Source organism: Arachis stenosperma, chromosome 10 (assembly GCF_014773155.1).
Source record: "Arachis stenosperma cultivar V10309 chromosome 10, arast.V10309.gnm1.PFL2, whole genome shotgun sequence".
NCBI lineage: Eukaryota > Viridiplantae > Streptophyta > Magnoliopsida > Fabales > Fabaceae > Arachis > Arachis stenosperma.
This window is the reverse complement of record NC_080386.1, coordinates 39,067,500-39,081,354: the sequence shown is the minus strand read 5'-3', so window position 1 is coordinate 39,081,354 and position 13,855 is coordinate 39,067,500. Positions and strand designations below refer to the sequence as shown.

Below are 13,855 nucleotides of genomic sequence, written 5' to 3'. Positions count from 1 at the left end.
CCGACAGCTGGATAGCCGTGCCGTGACAGGGTGCGTTGAACATTTCCACTGAGAGGACGGGACTGTAGCCATTGACAACGGGGATGCCCAACATACAGCTTGCCATGGAAAGGAGTAAGAAGGATTGGATGAAGACAGTAGGAAAGCAGAGAGACGGAAGGGACAAAGCATCTCCATTTGCTTATCTGAAGTTCTCACCAATGAATTGCATAAGTATCTCTATCTTTATCTTTATGTTTTATTCATATATCATCCATAACCATTTGAGTCTGCCTGACTAAGATTTACAAGGTGACCATAGCTCGCTTCATACCAACAATCTCCGTGGGATCGACCCTTACTTGCGTAAGGTTTATTACTTGGACGACCCAGTGCACTTGCTGGTTAGTTGTGCGAAGTTGTGTTTATGCCATGGTATTGAACACCAAGTTTTTGGATTCATTATCGGGGATTATTTGAGTTGTAAAAAGTATTGATCACAATTTCGTGCACCAAGTTTTTGGCGCCGTTGCCGGGGAATTGTTTCGAGTATAGACAACTGACGGTTCATCTTGTTGCTTAGATTAGGTATTTTTCAGAGTTCTTAAGAATGAATTCTAGTGTTTCAAGGTGATGATCTTATCATCACCAAAGCTGATTGATTCTCATCAATTTAGCTCTTGAATGCAATGTCCTGCTGAAGCTTGGCTATCTATGTCTAATTCCTTTAGACTGAAGCTTTAGACTAACATTGCATGATTCCTAGAATTCTCATTAAGAATTTTGATACCTTATTTTCTTTTCCACTTAATTTTCGAAAAATCCAAAAAAATTACAAAATCATAAAAACCAAAAATATTTTATGTTTCTTGTTTGAGTCCAGTGTCTCATTTTAAGTTTGGTGTCTTGCATGCTTTGTTTATTTGATCTTGGTTCTATTTTCAAGTCAATAATACAGGGGACTGAAGATTCAGTACATGCAGCAGAGAAATTATACAGAAAAAGCTGGGCGTTCAAAACGCCCAGTGAAGAAGGAAAAACTGGCGTTTAAACGCCAGCCAGGATACCTGGCTGGGCGTTTAACGCCCAAAAGGGTAGTGTTTTGGGCGTTAAACGCCAGAATGTGCACCATTCTGGGCGTTTAACGCCAGGATGGCACAAAAGGGAAGATTTTGTTTTCAAAACAATTTTTTTCAAGTTTTCAAAGTTTTTCAAAATCAAATCTTTTTCAAATCATATCTTTTCAATCAAATCTTTTTCAAAATCAATTTCTTTCCTTTTTCAAAGATACTTGCTAACAATTAATGATTTGATTGAACATTTCAAGTATATTGCCTTTTCTGTTGAGAAAGGTTTAATGTTTGAATCATATCTTTTCTTGTTAGCCAAGTCATTAATTTTTTAAAATCAAATCTTTTCAAATTGTTTTTCAAATCATATCTTTTTAAAACCATAACTTTTCAATCAAATCTTTTTAATCACATCTTTTTCAAAAAAAAAATTTTTCAATCATATCTTCTTCAAAATCTCTTTCAAAATGTTTTTTTTTTAAAATCTTTTACTTAATTTTCGAAAAACCTCTTCCCATCTTCTCACATCCTTCTATTTATGGAGTACCACTCCGCCTCAATGCAGAATTCGAACTCTATCTCACTAAGTTCGAATTCTTCTACCTCTTCCTTCTATTTTTCTTTTCCTCTGACACCTCAAGGAATCTCTATACTGTGACATAGAGGATTCCATATTTTCTTGTTCTCTTCTCTTTCATATGAGCAGGAGCAAAGACAAAAGCATTCTTGTTGAGGCTGACCCTGAACCTGAAAGGACCTTGAAGCGAAAGCTAAGAGAAGCTAAGGCACAACTCTCTGTAGAGGACCTAACAGAAATATTCAAAGAAGAAGAACCCATGGCGGCCGAAAACAACAACAATACCAACAATGCAAGGAAGGTGCTGGGTGACTTTACTGCACCTACTCCCGACTTCTATGGGAGAAGCATCTCTATCCCTGCCATTGGAGCAAACAACTTTGAGCTTAAGCCTCAATTAGTTTCTCTAATGCAACAGAATTGCAAGTTCTATGGACTTCCACTGGAAGATCCTCATCAGTTTTTAGCTGAATTCTTGCAAATCTGTGACACTGTCAAGACTAATGGGGTTGACCCTGAGGTCTATAGACTTATGCTATTCCCTTTTGCTGTAAGAGACAGAGCTAGGATATGGTTGGACTCACAACCTAAAGATAGCCTAAACTCTTGGGAAAAGCTAGTCAATGTCTTCTTGGCAAAGTTCTTTCCACCACAAAAATTGAGTAAGCTTAGAGTGGAAGTCCAAACCTTCAGACAGAAGGAAGGTGAATCCCTCTATGAAGCTTGGGAAAGATACAAACAATTGATCAGAAAATGTCCTTCTGACATGCTTTCTGAATGGAGCATCATAGGTATTTTCTATGATGGTTTGTCTGAACTGTCCAAGATGTCTTTGGATAGCTCTGCTGGAGGATCTCTTCATCTGAAGAAGACGCCTACAGAAGCTCAAGAACTAATTGAAATGGTTGCAAATAACCAATTCATGTACACTTCTGAAAGGAATCCTGTGAACAATGGGACAAATCAGAAGAAAGGAGTTCTTGAGATTGATACTCTGAATGCCATACTGGCTCAGAACAAGATATTGACTCAGCAAGTCAATTTGATTTCTCAAAGTCTATCTGGAATGCAAAATGCACCAGGCAGTACTAAGGATGCTTCATCTGAAGAAGAAGCTTATGATCCTGAGAACCCTTCAATGGAAGAGGTGAATTACATGGGAGAACCCTATGGAAACACCTATAATTCTTCATGGAGAAATCATCCAAATCTCTCATGGAAGGATCAACAGAGACCCCAACAAGGTTTCAACAACAATAATGGTGGAAGAAACAGGTTTAGCAAAGGCAAGTCTTTTCCATCATCTTCTCAGCAACAGACAGAGAATTCTAAGCAGAACCACTCTGACTTAGCATCCATGGTCTCTGATCTAATCAAAACCACTCAAAGTTTTATGACTGAAACAAGGTCCTCCATTAGAAACTTGGAGGCACAAGTGGGACAGCTGAGCAAGAAAATTACTGAACTCCCTCCTAGTACTCTTCCAAGCAATACAGAAGAGAATCCAAAAGGAGAATGTAAGGCCATCAACATGGCCGAATTTGGAGAGGAGGAAGAGGCAATGAACGCCACTGAGGAAGACCTCAATGGACGTCCACTGGCCTCCAATGAGTTCCCTAATGAGGAACCATGGGAATCTGAGGCTCACACTGAGACCATAGAGATTCCATTGGACTTACTTCTGCCATTCATGAGCTCTGATGAGTATTCTTCCTCTGAAGAGGATGAGTATGTCACTGAAGAGCAAGTTGCTAAATACCTTGGAGCAATCATGAAGCTAAATGACAAGTTATTTGGTAATGAGACTTGGGAGAACGAACCTCCTTTGCTCACCAATGAACTGGATGACTTGTCTAGGCAGAAATTACCTCAAAAGAGACAAGATCCTGGGAAGTTTTCAATACCTTGCGCCATAGGCACCATGACCTTCAAGAAGGCTCTGTGTGACTTAGGATCAAGTGTAAACCTCATGCCTCTCTCTGTAATGGAGAAGCTAGGGATCTTTGAGGTACAAGCTGCAAGAATCTCACTAGAGATGGCAGACAATTCAAGAAAACAAGCTTATGGACTTGTAGAGGATGTTTTGGTGAAGATTGAAGACCATTACATCCCTGCTGATTTCATAGTCCTAGAGACTGGGAAGTGCATGGATGAATCCATCATCCTTGGCAGACCCTTCCTAGCCACAGCAAAGGCTGTGATTGATGTTGATAGAGGTGAACTGATCATTCAAGTGAATGAAGAATCCTTTGTGTTTAAGGCTCAAGGATATCCCTCTGTCACCATGGAGAGGAAGCATGAAGAGCTTCTCTCAAAACAGAGCCAAACAGAGCCCCCACAGTCAAACTCTAAGTTTAGTATTGGGAGGCCACAACCAACTTCTAAGTTTGGTGTTGAAACCCCACATTCAAACTCTAAGTTTGATGTTGGGAGGTTCCAACATTGCTCTGAGTATCTGTGAGGCTCCATGAGAGCCCTCTGTCAAGCTACTGACATTAAAGAAGCGCTTGTTGGGAGGCAACCCAATGTTATATTTTATCTATTTTCCTTTGTTATTTTATGTTTTCTATAGGTTGATGATCATGGGAAGTCACAAAATCAATTGAAAAAGCAGAAACAGAATAAAAAATAGAAAGAAAAACAGCACACCATGGAGGAAGGCCTTGCTGGCGTTTAAACGCCAGTAAGGGCAGCAAATGGGCGTTTAACGCCCAGTCTGGCACCATTTTGGGCGTTTAACGCCAGAAAGGGGCACTAGACTGGCGTTAAACGCCAGAAAAGGGCAAGAAGCTGGCGTTAAACGCCAAAAATGGGCATCAGCCCGGCGTTTAATGCCAGAATTGGCACATAGTGCATTTTTGCACGCCACTTGGTGCAGGGTTGAATTTTCCTTGACACCTCAGGATCTGTGGACCCCACAGGATCCCCACCTACCCCACCACCCTCTCTCTTCTTCTTCACCCATTCACCAATCACCTCAACACCTCTTTCCCAAAACCCTTCACCTATCAAATCCCATCTTTCTCTTCACCACTCACCTACCTCACCATTCAAATTCAAACCACTTTCCCTCCCAAACCCACCCTTACATGAACGAACCCTACCCCTCTCTCCACCCCTATATAAACCCATCTTCACTCCTTCATTTTCACACAACCTAAACACTACTTCTCCCCTTTGGCCGAACCACAAAGCCAACTTCATCTCCTCTATTTCTTCTTCTTCTACTCTCTTCTTTCTTCTTTTGCTCGAGGACGAGCAAACCTTTTAAGTTTGGTGTGGTAAAAGCATTGCTTTTTGTTTTTCCATAACCATTTATGGCATCCAAGGCCGGAGAAACCTCTAGAAAGAGGAAAGGGAAGGCAAAAGCTTCCACCTCCGAGTCATGGGAGATGGAGAGATTCATCTCAAAGGTGCATCAAGACCACTTCTATGAAGTTGTGGCCTTGAAGAAGGTGATCCCCGAGGTCCCTTTCAAACTCAAAAAGAGTGAATATCCAGAGATCCGACATGAGATTAGAAGAAGAGGTTGGGAAGTTCTTACCAACCCCATTCAACAAGTCGGAATCTTAATGGTTCAAGAGTTCTATGCCAATGCGTGGATCACCAAGAACCATGATCAAAGTGTGAACCCGGACCCAAAGAATTGGCTTACAATGGTTCGGGGGAAATACTTGGATTTTAGTCCGGAAAATGTAAGGTTGGCATTCAACTTGCCCATGATGCAAGGAGATGAACACCCCTACACTAGAAAGGTCAACTTTGATCAAAGGTTGGACCAAGTCCTCATAGACATCTGTGAAGAGGGCACCCAATGGAAGAGAGATTCAAGAGGGAAGCCAGTTCAACTGAGAAGGCATGACCTTAAGCCCGTGGCTAGGGGATGGTTGGAGTTTATCCAACGCTCAATCATTCCCACTAGCAACCGGTCTGAAGTTACTCTAGACCGGGCCATCATGATTCATAGCATCATGATTGGAGAAGAAGTAGAAGTTCATGAGGTTATAGCCCAAGAACTTTATAAGGTGGCGGACAAGTCCTCTACCTTGGCAAGGTTAGCCTTTCCTCATCTCATTTGTCACCTCTGTTATTCAGTTGGAGTGGACATAGAAGGAGACATCCCCATTGATGAGGATAAGCCCATCACTAAAAAAAGGATGGAGCAAACAAGAGACCCCACTCATCATGAAATCCCTGAGATACCTCAAGGGATGCACTTTCTTCCACAAAACTATTGGGAGCAAATCAACACCTCCCTAGGAGAATTGAGTTCCAACATGGGACAACTAAGGGTGGAGCACCAAGAACATTCCATCCTCCTCCATGAAATTAGAGAAGATCAAAGAATCATGAGAGAGGAGCAACAAAGGCAAGGAAGAGACATTGAGGAGCTCAAGCACTCCATAAGACCTTCAAGAGGAAGAACAAGCCGCCATCACTGAGGTGGACCCGTTCTTTAATTTTCTTGTTCTTTATTTTCCTGTTTTTCGAAAATTATGCTTTATGTTTATCTATGTTTGTGTCTTATGATCATTAGTGTCTTAGTGTCTATGCCTTAAAGTTATGAATGTCCTATGAATCCATCACCTTTCTTAAATAAAGAAAAATGTTCTTAATTGAAAAAAGAGAAGAATTGCATGAATTTCAGATTTTATAACAGATTAATTATTTTGATGTGGTGGCAATACTTTTGTTTTCTGAATGTATGCTTGAACAGTGCATATGTCTTTTAAATTTGTTGTTCATGAATGTTAAAATTGTTGGCTCTTGAAAGAATGATGAAAAAGGAGACATGTTACTGAGGATCTGAAAAATCATAAAAATGATTCTTGAAGCAAGAAAAAGCAGTGAATACAAAAAAAAGGGGTATATGCGAAAAAAAGAGAAAAAAACGAAAAAAAAAGAGAAAGAGAAAAAGAAAAGAAAAAGGAAAGAAATAAAGTTGTGATCCAAGGCAAAAAGAGTGTGCTTAAGAACCCTGGACACCTCTAATTGGGGATTCTAGCAAAGCTGAGTCACAATCTGAAAAGGTTCACCCAATTATGTGTCTGTGGCATGTATGTATCCGGTGGTAATACTGGAAGACAAAGTGCTTTGGGCCACGGCCAAGACTCAATAAGTAGCTGTGTTCAAGAATCATCATACTTAACTAGGAGAATCAATGACACTATCTGGATTCTGAATTCCTAAAGAAGCCAATCATTCTGAATTTTAAACGATAGAGTGAGATGCCAAAACTATTCAGAGGCAAAAAGCTAAAAGCCCCGCTCATCTAATTAATACTGATCTTCATAGATGCTTTTGAAGTTCATTGCATATTCTCTTCTTTTTATCTTATTTGATTTTCAGTTGCTTGGGGACAAGCAACAATTTAAGTTTGGTGTTGTGATGAGCGGATAATTTGTACACTTTTTAGCATTGTTTTTAGTATATTTTTAGTAGGATTTAGTTAGTTTTTAGTATATTTTTATTAGTTTTTAATTAAAATTCACTTTTCTGGACTTTACTATGATTTTGTGTGTTTTTCTGTGATTTCAGGTATTTTCTGGCTGAAATTGAGGGACCTGAGCAAAAATCTGATTCAGAGACTGAAAAGGACTGCAGATGCTGTTGGATTCTGACCTCCCTGCACTCGAAGTAGATTTTCTGGAGCTACAGAAGCCCAATTGGCGCGTTCTCAACGGCGTTGGAAAGTAGACATCCTGGGCTTTCCAGCAATATATGATAGTCCATACTTTTCCCAAGAGTTGATGGCTCAAAACGGCGTTCCAAATCAGCTCAAAACTGCCCTGCGTTTAACGCCGGAACTGGCACAAGAATGGGAGTTAAACGCCCAAACTGGCACAAAAGCTGGCGTTTAACTCCAAGAAGAGTCTCTACACGAAAATGCTTCAATGCTCAGCCCAAATACACACCAAGTGGGCACGGAAGTGGATTTTTATGTCATTTACTCATCTTTGTAATTCTTAAAGCTACTAGTTCCCTATAAGTAGGACCTTTTGCTATTGTATTTGATATCGGGGTAGCTATCTTTAGTCTTATGCTATCTTAGATCATTGGGAGGCTGGCCTCACGGCCATGCCTAGACCTTGTTCTTATGTATTTTCAATGGTGGAGTTTCTACACACCATAGATTAAGGTGTGGAGCTCTGCTGTACCTCGAGTATTAATGCAATTACTATTGTTCTTCTATTCAATTCAGCTTGTTCTTATTCCAAGATATCACTTGTTCTTCAACTTGATGAATGTGATGATCCGTGACACTCATCATCATTCTCACCTATGAACGTGTGACCGTCAATCACCTCCGTTCTACCTTAGATTGGGTGGATATCTCTTGGGTTCTTTAACCGGAATCTTCGTGGTATAAGCTAGAATTGATGGCGGCATTCAAGAGAATTCGGAAGGTCTAAACCTTGTCTGTAGTATTCTGAGTAGGATTCAATGATTGAATGACTGTGACGAGCTTCAAACTCGCGATTGTGGGGCGTTAGTGACAGACGCAAAAGAATCACTGGATTCTATTCCGACATGATCGAGAACCGACAGCTGGATAGCCGTGCCGTGACAGGGTGCGTTGAACATTTCCACTGAGAGAACGGGACTGTAGCCATTGACAACGGTGATGCCCAACATACAGCTTGCCATGGAAAGGAGTAAGAAGGATTGGATGAAGACAGTAGGAAAGCAGAGAGACGGAAGGGACAAAGCATCTCCATTCGCTTATCTGAAGTTCTCACCAATGAATTGCATAAGTATCTCTATCTTTATCTTTATGTTTTATTCATATATCATCCATAACCATTTGAGTCTGCCTGACTAAGATTTACAAGGTGACCATAGCTTGCTTCATACCAACAATCTCCGTGGGATCGACCCTTACTCGCGTAAAGTTTATTACTTGGACGACCCAGTGCACTTGCTGGTTAGTTGTGCGAAGTTGTGTTTATGCCATGGTATTGAACACCAAGTTTTTGGATTCATTACCGGGGATTATTTGAGTTGTAAAAAGTATTGATCACAATTTCGTGCACCAGTCTTTTTTCAAGACTTCGTACTTTTTAGCAATGCATTTATGGCCTTCTTCTGGCTGTTGCGAGATGTCTTTGTCCCCTTTGTGGATCTTTGTAGAGTGTCGGTACTTTGTTGTCCGGCCTCTTTTGATCACTTCTGGTTTTGTCCACTTTCTGTTTGGTCGAGGTGGTCCTTGGGGCTAACTTGTCCGACGTCTTTTTAGCGTTCTCATAGAACAGTTTTTAGTCAGTTTGAACAATTTTGATAGCCTTGTCGCGGAGCTGTGGCTTTTTGGGTAGAGTTATGTCTCCTCTAGCGCACGCCTTTCGTCTTGAGTTATTTTTAGTAATCCCTTGGGTTTACTTTTTATAACTTTGTCGCTTTTGGTCGGCTTGAGCCAACTTCTTTTGTCGATCCTTCTTTAGCTTTTGTTGGTCCGACTTCTCTTGTCAGTCCAAGCTGTAGCTTTTGTTGGTCCGACTTCTTCTTGTCGGTCCAAGCTGTAGTTTTCGTTGGTCTGACTTCTTCTGGTCGGTCCAAGCTGTAGCTTTCGTTGGTCCGACTTTTCTTCTTGTCGATCCCTTCTAAGTTATTTTTAGTAATCTTCTTTTTTGGACCTTTGTCGGGTCTCTTTCAGGGATTACTTTTTATAACTTTTTGTAGCTTTATCATGTCGGATCTTGTCGAGTTACTTGGTAATCCTCTTTCTTGGACCTTGTTCAGGTCTCTTTCAGGGATTACCTTTTGTAACTTTATATCTTGGGCCGACTTCATCATGTCGGGCCCTGTCGAGTTACTTGGTAATCCTCTTTCTTGGACCTTGTTCAGGTCTCTTTCAGGGATTACCTTTTGTAACTTGTCTTGTAGGAGACCGACTTCGTTAGGTCGATCTCTTCTAAGTTATTTTTGTAATCCTCTTTCTTGGACCTTTGTCAGGTCTCTTTCAGGGATTACTTTTATAACTTGTCTTGTAGGAGACTGGCTTCGTTAGGTCGATCTCTTCTAAGTTATAGCAATTCCTCTTTAATAGGGTTGGCCAGACCTCTTTCCAGGGATTTGCTAATAACTTGGGTTGACTTGATCCGACTTTTTAGTGTCGGCCAGTCTTTTTAAGTTATTATATAGCAATCCATAAGACCTCGTCAGGTTCTTTTTGGGATCACTTTCGATAACTTCTTGCATTATTCTGTGTTCATCTTTGCCGATTTGTAGATGGTGGTATCTGTCCCGGTTTGATCGTCCTTTAGGTTAATCGCGTTTTCACCTTTGTCGGACGGTCATTCCTATCGAGATCGTATAGTGAATCTGTTCTTCACTTTCTGTCGATCTGTTGCTTTATAATCGAACGATGAATGCTTCAGATTAATGCGTCTTGATTGAGCAGTGAATTTAATTTTCACTTTGTCGACCTTTGTCGAAATCTAATGATGAATTCGGTTTTCATTGTGGTCGGGCGGTGAAGTTGGTTTTCACCTTGCCGACCTGTCGCTTTGAAATCGGACGATGAATTTAGTTTTCATCTTGCCGACTTTGTCGTGATCGGGCGGTGAATTGGGTTTTCACCATGCCGACCTGCCGTAGTCGGACGTCTTGGTAGGAAACCTTTTAGGGAATCTACAATTTTTTTAATAAAATGAAGATAAGAGTGTGTACATGTTAGTACTTACCTTTCTAGGCCGGGCAATCTTTTTGGATCTCGACCTGGTGCCCTTTTTAGATTGCAGGCATGCCATGACCTTGGTAGCTCTCACCCCTCGAGGTCTGACACTTTGTGGTGACCTTTTCCCAGTACTTTCGTGACTTGCCAGGGTCCTTTCCAATTAGCTGCTAGCTTTCCCTCTCCCGATCGACTTGTTCCAATATCGTTTAGGATGAGCTTTTTTGTTGTAGAGGATTGTTTTGGGAGATCCTTCTTCGACTTCTACCGGTATCATTGCCTCTATTCCATAAGCCAATCGGAAAAGTGATTCCTTTGTGGTGGAATGTGAAGTTGTTCGATATGCCCATAGGACTTGTAGGAGCTCTTCAGCCCAAGCTCCCTTTGCGTCCTGTAGCCTTTGTTTTAACCCGGCTAGTATGACCTTATTGGCAGCTTCTGCTTGTCCATTAGCCTATGGGTGTTCTACAGATGTGAATTGGTGCTTTATTTTCAAGTCGGCTACCAACTTTCTAAAGCCTGTGTCTGTGAATTGAGTGTCATTGTCTGTGGTGATGGGGTAAGGAACCCCACACCTTGTAACAATGTTTCTGTACAAGAATTTCTGACTTCTTTGAGCAGTGGCATTAGCTAGGGGCTCTGCCTCAATCCATTTTGTGAAGTAATCCACCCCTACAATGAGGAACATGACTTGTCCCGATCCTTGGGGAAAGGGTCCGAGGAGGTCGAGTCCCTATTCTGCGAATGGCCAAGGTAATGTTACATTGATGAGCTCCTCTGGTGGGGTAATGTAGAAGTTAGCATGCTTTTGATGTAAAGCTTTGACTTTGTATTTGGGTTTTTGCTCTCTTGTTGCCTCCAAAGGGTGCCCCTGGACTTTCGTGTGAGTCCTGGGGTTTCCCTTTTACTGTTGTATCTGACACTTGATGTTTTGCTGTTATTGTCCGAGTTGTTTCCTTATTTGTCCGAGTTGTTTGGTAATAACCCCATGGTTGACCTATGTCTTCTTGAAAAAATATTGCTGAGATGTCTACTAAGATCCCGGACGGCATGTCTGATTGACTGGATTCCATAGTTTTAATGCGTATTACTGTGGCTGACCCTGAGTACTTTGTGCGACTTAGGAGGTTTCGTAGAATTTGTAGGGATAGGGATGAGGAGAAGAATTATGAGTTAGTGTCGCCAGACCCTGAGGAGAGGGTTTGTTTTCCTTCCTTGTTGTGGTCTTGTAATGTAGCCTGGATGAGGCTTCTGTTATTGCCCCCTGGTTTGGTGTTGGCGATTTTTGAAAATGCATCAGCTTGGGCATTCTGCCTCCGAGGTATGTGTCGGACTTCATATTCCCCGAATTGTCCGAGCTGTTGGTGCTGGGTGATTTTGAAAGTGCATCAGCTCGGGCATTCTGCTACCGAGGTATGTGTCAGACTTCATATTCCCCGAAATATCTGAGCCATTTTCTATTTCTGTCCAGGGTCCCCCGAATTGTCCGAGCTGTTCTATGGTTTTGTCCAGGGTCCCCCGAATTACCCGAGGTATTTTTTCATGGTGGGATCCTTAGCTTGGTTGCTCCCTTCTATTTGTGAGGTGACTACTTGTGAATCACTGGACACGGTAAGCTCTTACCTTCTTTAGCTAGCCTTAAACCAGCCAGTAGTGCCTCGTATTCAGCTTAGTTATTTAGCTTGATTTGGCTTCCCTGATCGCTTTCTATAATTACACCTGCACCACTCCCGGTTTTGTTTGAAGAGTCGTCCATGTAGAGATTCCATTTTGTAGGAGTTTCCGGGGTGTCAGTGTACTCTGTAATGAAGTCGGCCAGATACTGTGATTCGATGGCTGTCCGAGCTTCATGTCGAAGATCGAATTCGGATAACTCGATTGCCCACTGTAGGATTTTTCCAACTAAGTCTATTTTCTGTAGGATGCCTTTTTTGGGCTGGTTGGTCTGAACTCTAATAGTGTGAGCTTAAAAATATGGGCAGAGTTGTCGAGAAGAGAATATGAGGGCGTAGACGAACTTTTCTATCTTTTGATAGTTTAGTTCGGCCCCTTGTAGAGCCTTGATGATGAAGTAGACGGGTCGTTGCCCACTTTTGTCTTCTCTAACTAGTGATGAGGCTATTGCCTGACTTCCCACTACGAGGTATAATATGAGCTTTTTCACTTTCCTTTGGTCGGGTAAGAATGGGTGGTTGCCCCAAGAATTTTTGAAATCTCGAAAGGCTTGTTTGCACCCCGTTGTCCTATTCAAACCTCTCTCCCTTCCTTAATATCCCTCTTTGAGGTGTCCTTTGCGAGATGATTTAGAGATCCTTCTTCTTGTGAATACTCCATGAACATGTCTCTCTGGGGTGTGAGGTGGACGTTCAACTCGTCCGACCTCTTTGGTGTGGGACATTCGACTTGTCCGACCTCTTTGGTGTGAGGTAGACCTTTCAAACTTGTCCGACCTCTTTGGTGTGAGGTAGACCTTCAACTTGTCCGACCTCTTTGGTGTGAGGTGGACCTTTCAACGCGTCCGACTTCTTTGGTGTGAGGTGGACCTTCAACGCGTCCGACTTCTTTGGTGTGAGGTGGACCTTCAACGCGTCCGACTTCTTCGGTGTGAGGTGGACCTTCAACGCGTTCGACCTCTTCGGTGTGAGGTGGGCCTTCAACGCGTCCGACCTCTTTGGTATGAGGTGGACCTTCAATGCGTCCGACCTCTTCGGTGTGTGGACGTTCAACTTGTCTGACCTCTTTGGCGTGTAGACATTCAACTCGTTCGACCTCTTTGGCGTGAGGTGGACTTTCAGCTTGTCAGACCACTTTGGTGTGAAGTCTGACCTTCGACTTGTCCGACCTCTTTGGCCTTTCTGATTTTGATTGGGAGAGGTGGTGAAATCTTCTCAGTGTTGCATATTTCTCGTTAAACATCCACAAGAGATAGGTTTCTCAGTTGGTTGGTCTTCTTTCTTCTTGGTTTCTTCATCCTTGTCCTGTGGTAGATTAGGAGAATCCAATTTTTGCTCTCCTAGTCGAGAGTTCTCCTCCATGTTGATGTATTTCTCTGCCCGTTCCTGTACCTTGTTTCGAGATGTTTGGGTGCTTCTTGGATATTGAGTGGCTAAAAGGTCATTCTCGTAGACCATTGATGAGACCCCTGATAGCTGCTTCTGTTGGCAGACTTTGTATGTCCAGATATGTTTTGTTGAATCTTTCCATGTAGTTGCGAAGTCTCTCCCGATCTCCTTGCTTGATCCCTAATAGGCTCAATGCATGTTTAGCTTTTGTCCTTCTAGATGGAGAATAACGGATTGCATCTGAGGCCTCCGTGAGATACATCCTGCTTCTGAAATTGCTAAGATGATAGCTTGGATCCGATGTGCCGTCGTATGAAGTCATGTTGGGAGCTTTGAAGTCCTTTGGGACCTTTAGCTTTTATGATCTCTTTGGTGAATGGGTCTTGATCTTTGTGGGGGCTATCTTCGTGACTGGATCGAGCCGTCTTGGTTTTGAGATCAGCTTCGAGTTTTAAGAGCTTATCTTTTAACTCTCGGCGTCGCCTAGTTTCCTTTC

General features: G+C 42.2%; 1 non-coding gene across 1 annotated transcript; it reads right to left on the bottom strand.

Moving 5' to 3' along the window:
• Window positions 1-2,290: 2,290 nt before the first annotated feature.
• Window positions 2,291-2,398, bottom strand: LOC130959710 (small nucleolar RNA R71). Its single transcript, XR_009078778.1, has one exon. It is a non-coding gene; the product is annotated as a small nucleolar RNA R71 (small nucleolar RNA).
• Window positions 2,399-13,855: the final 11,457 nt, after the last annotated feature.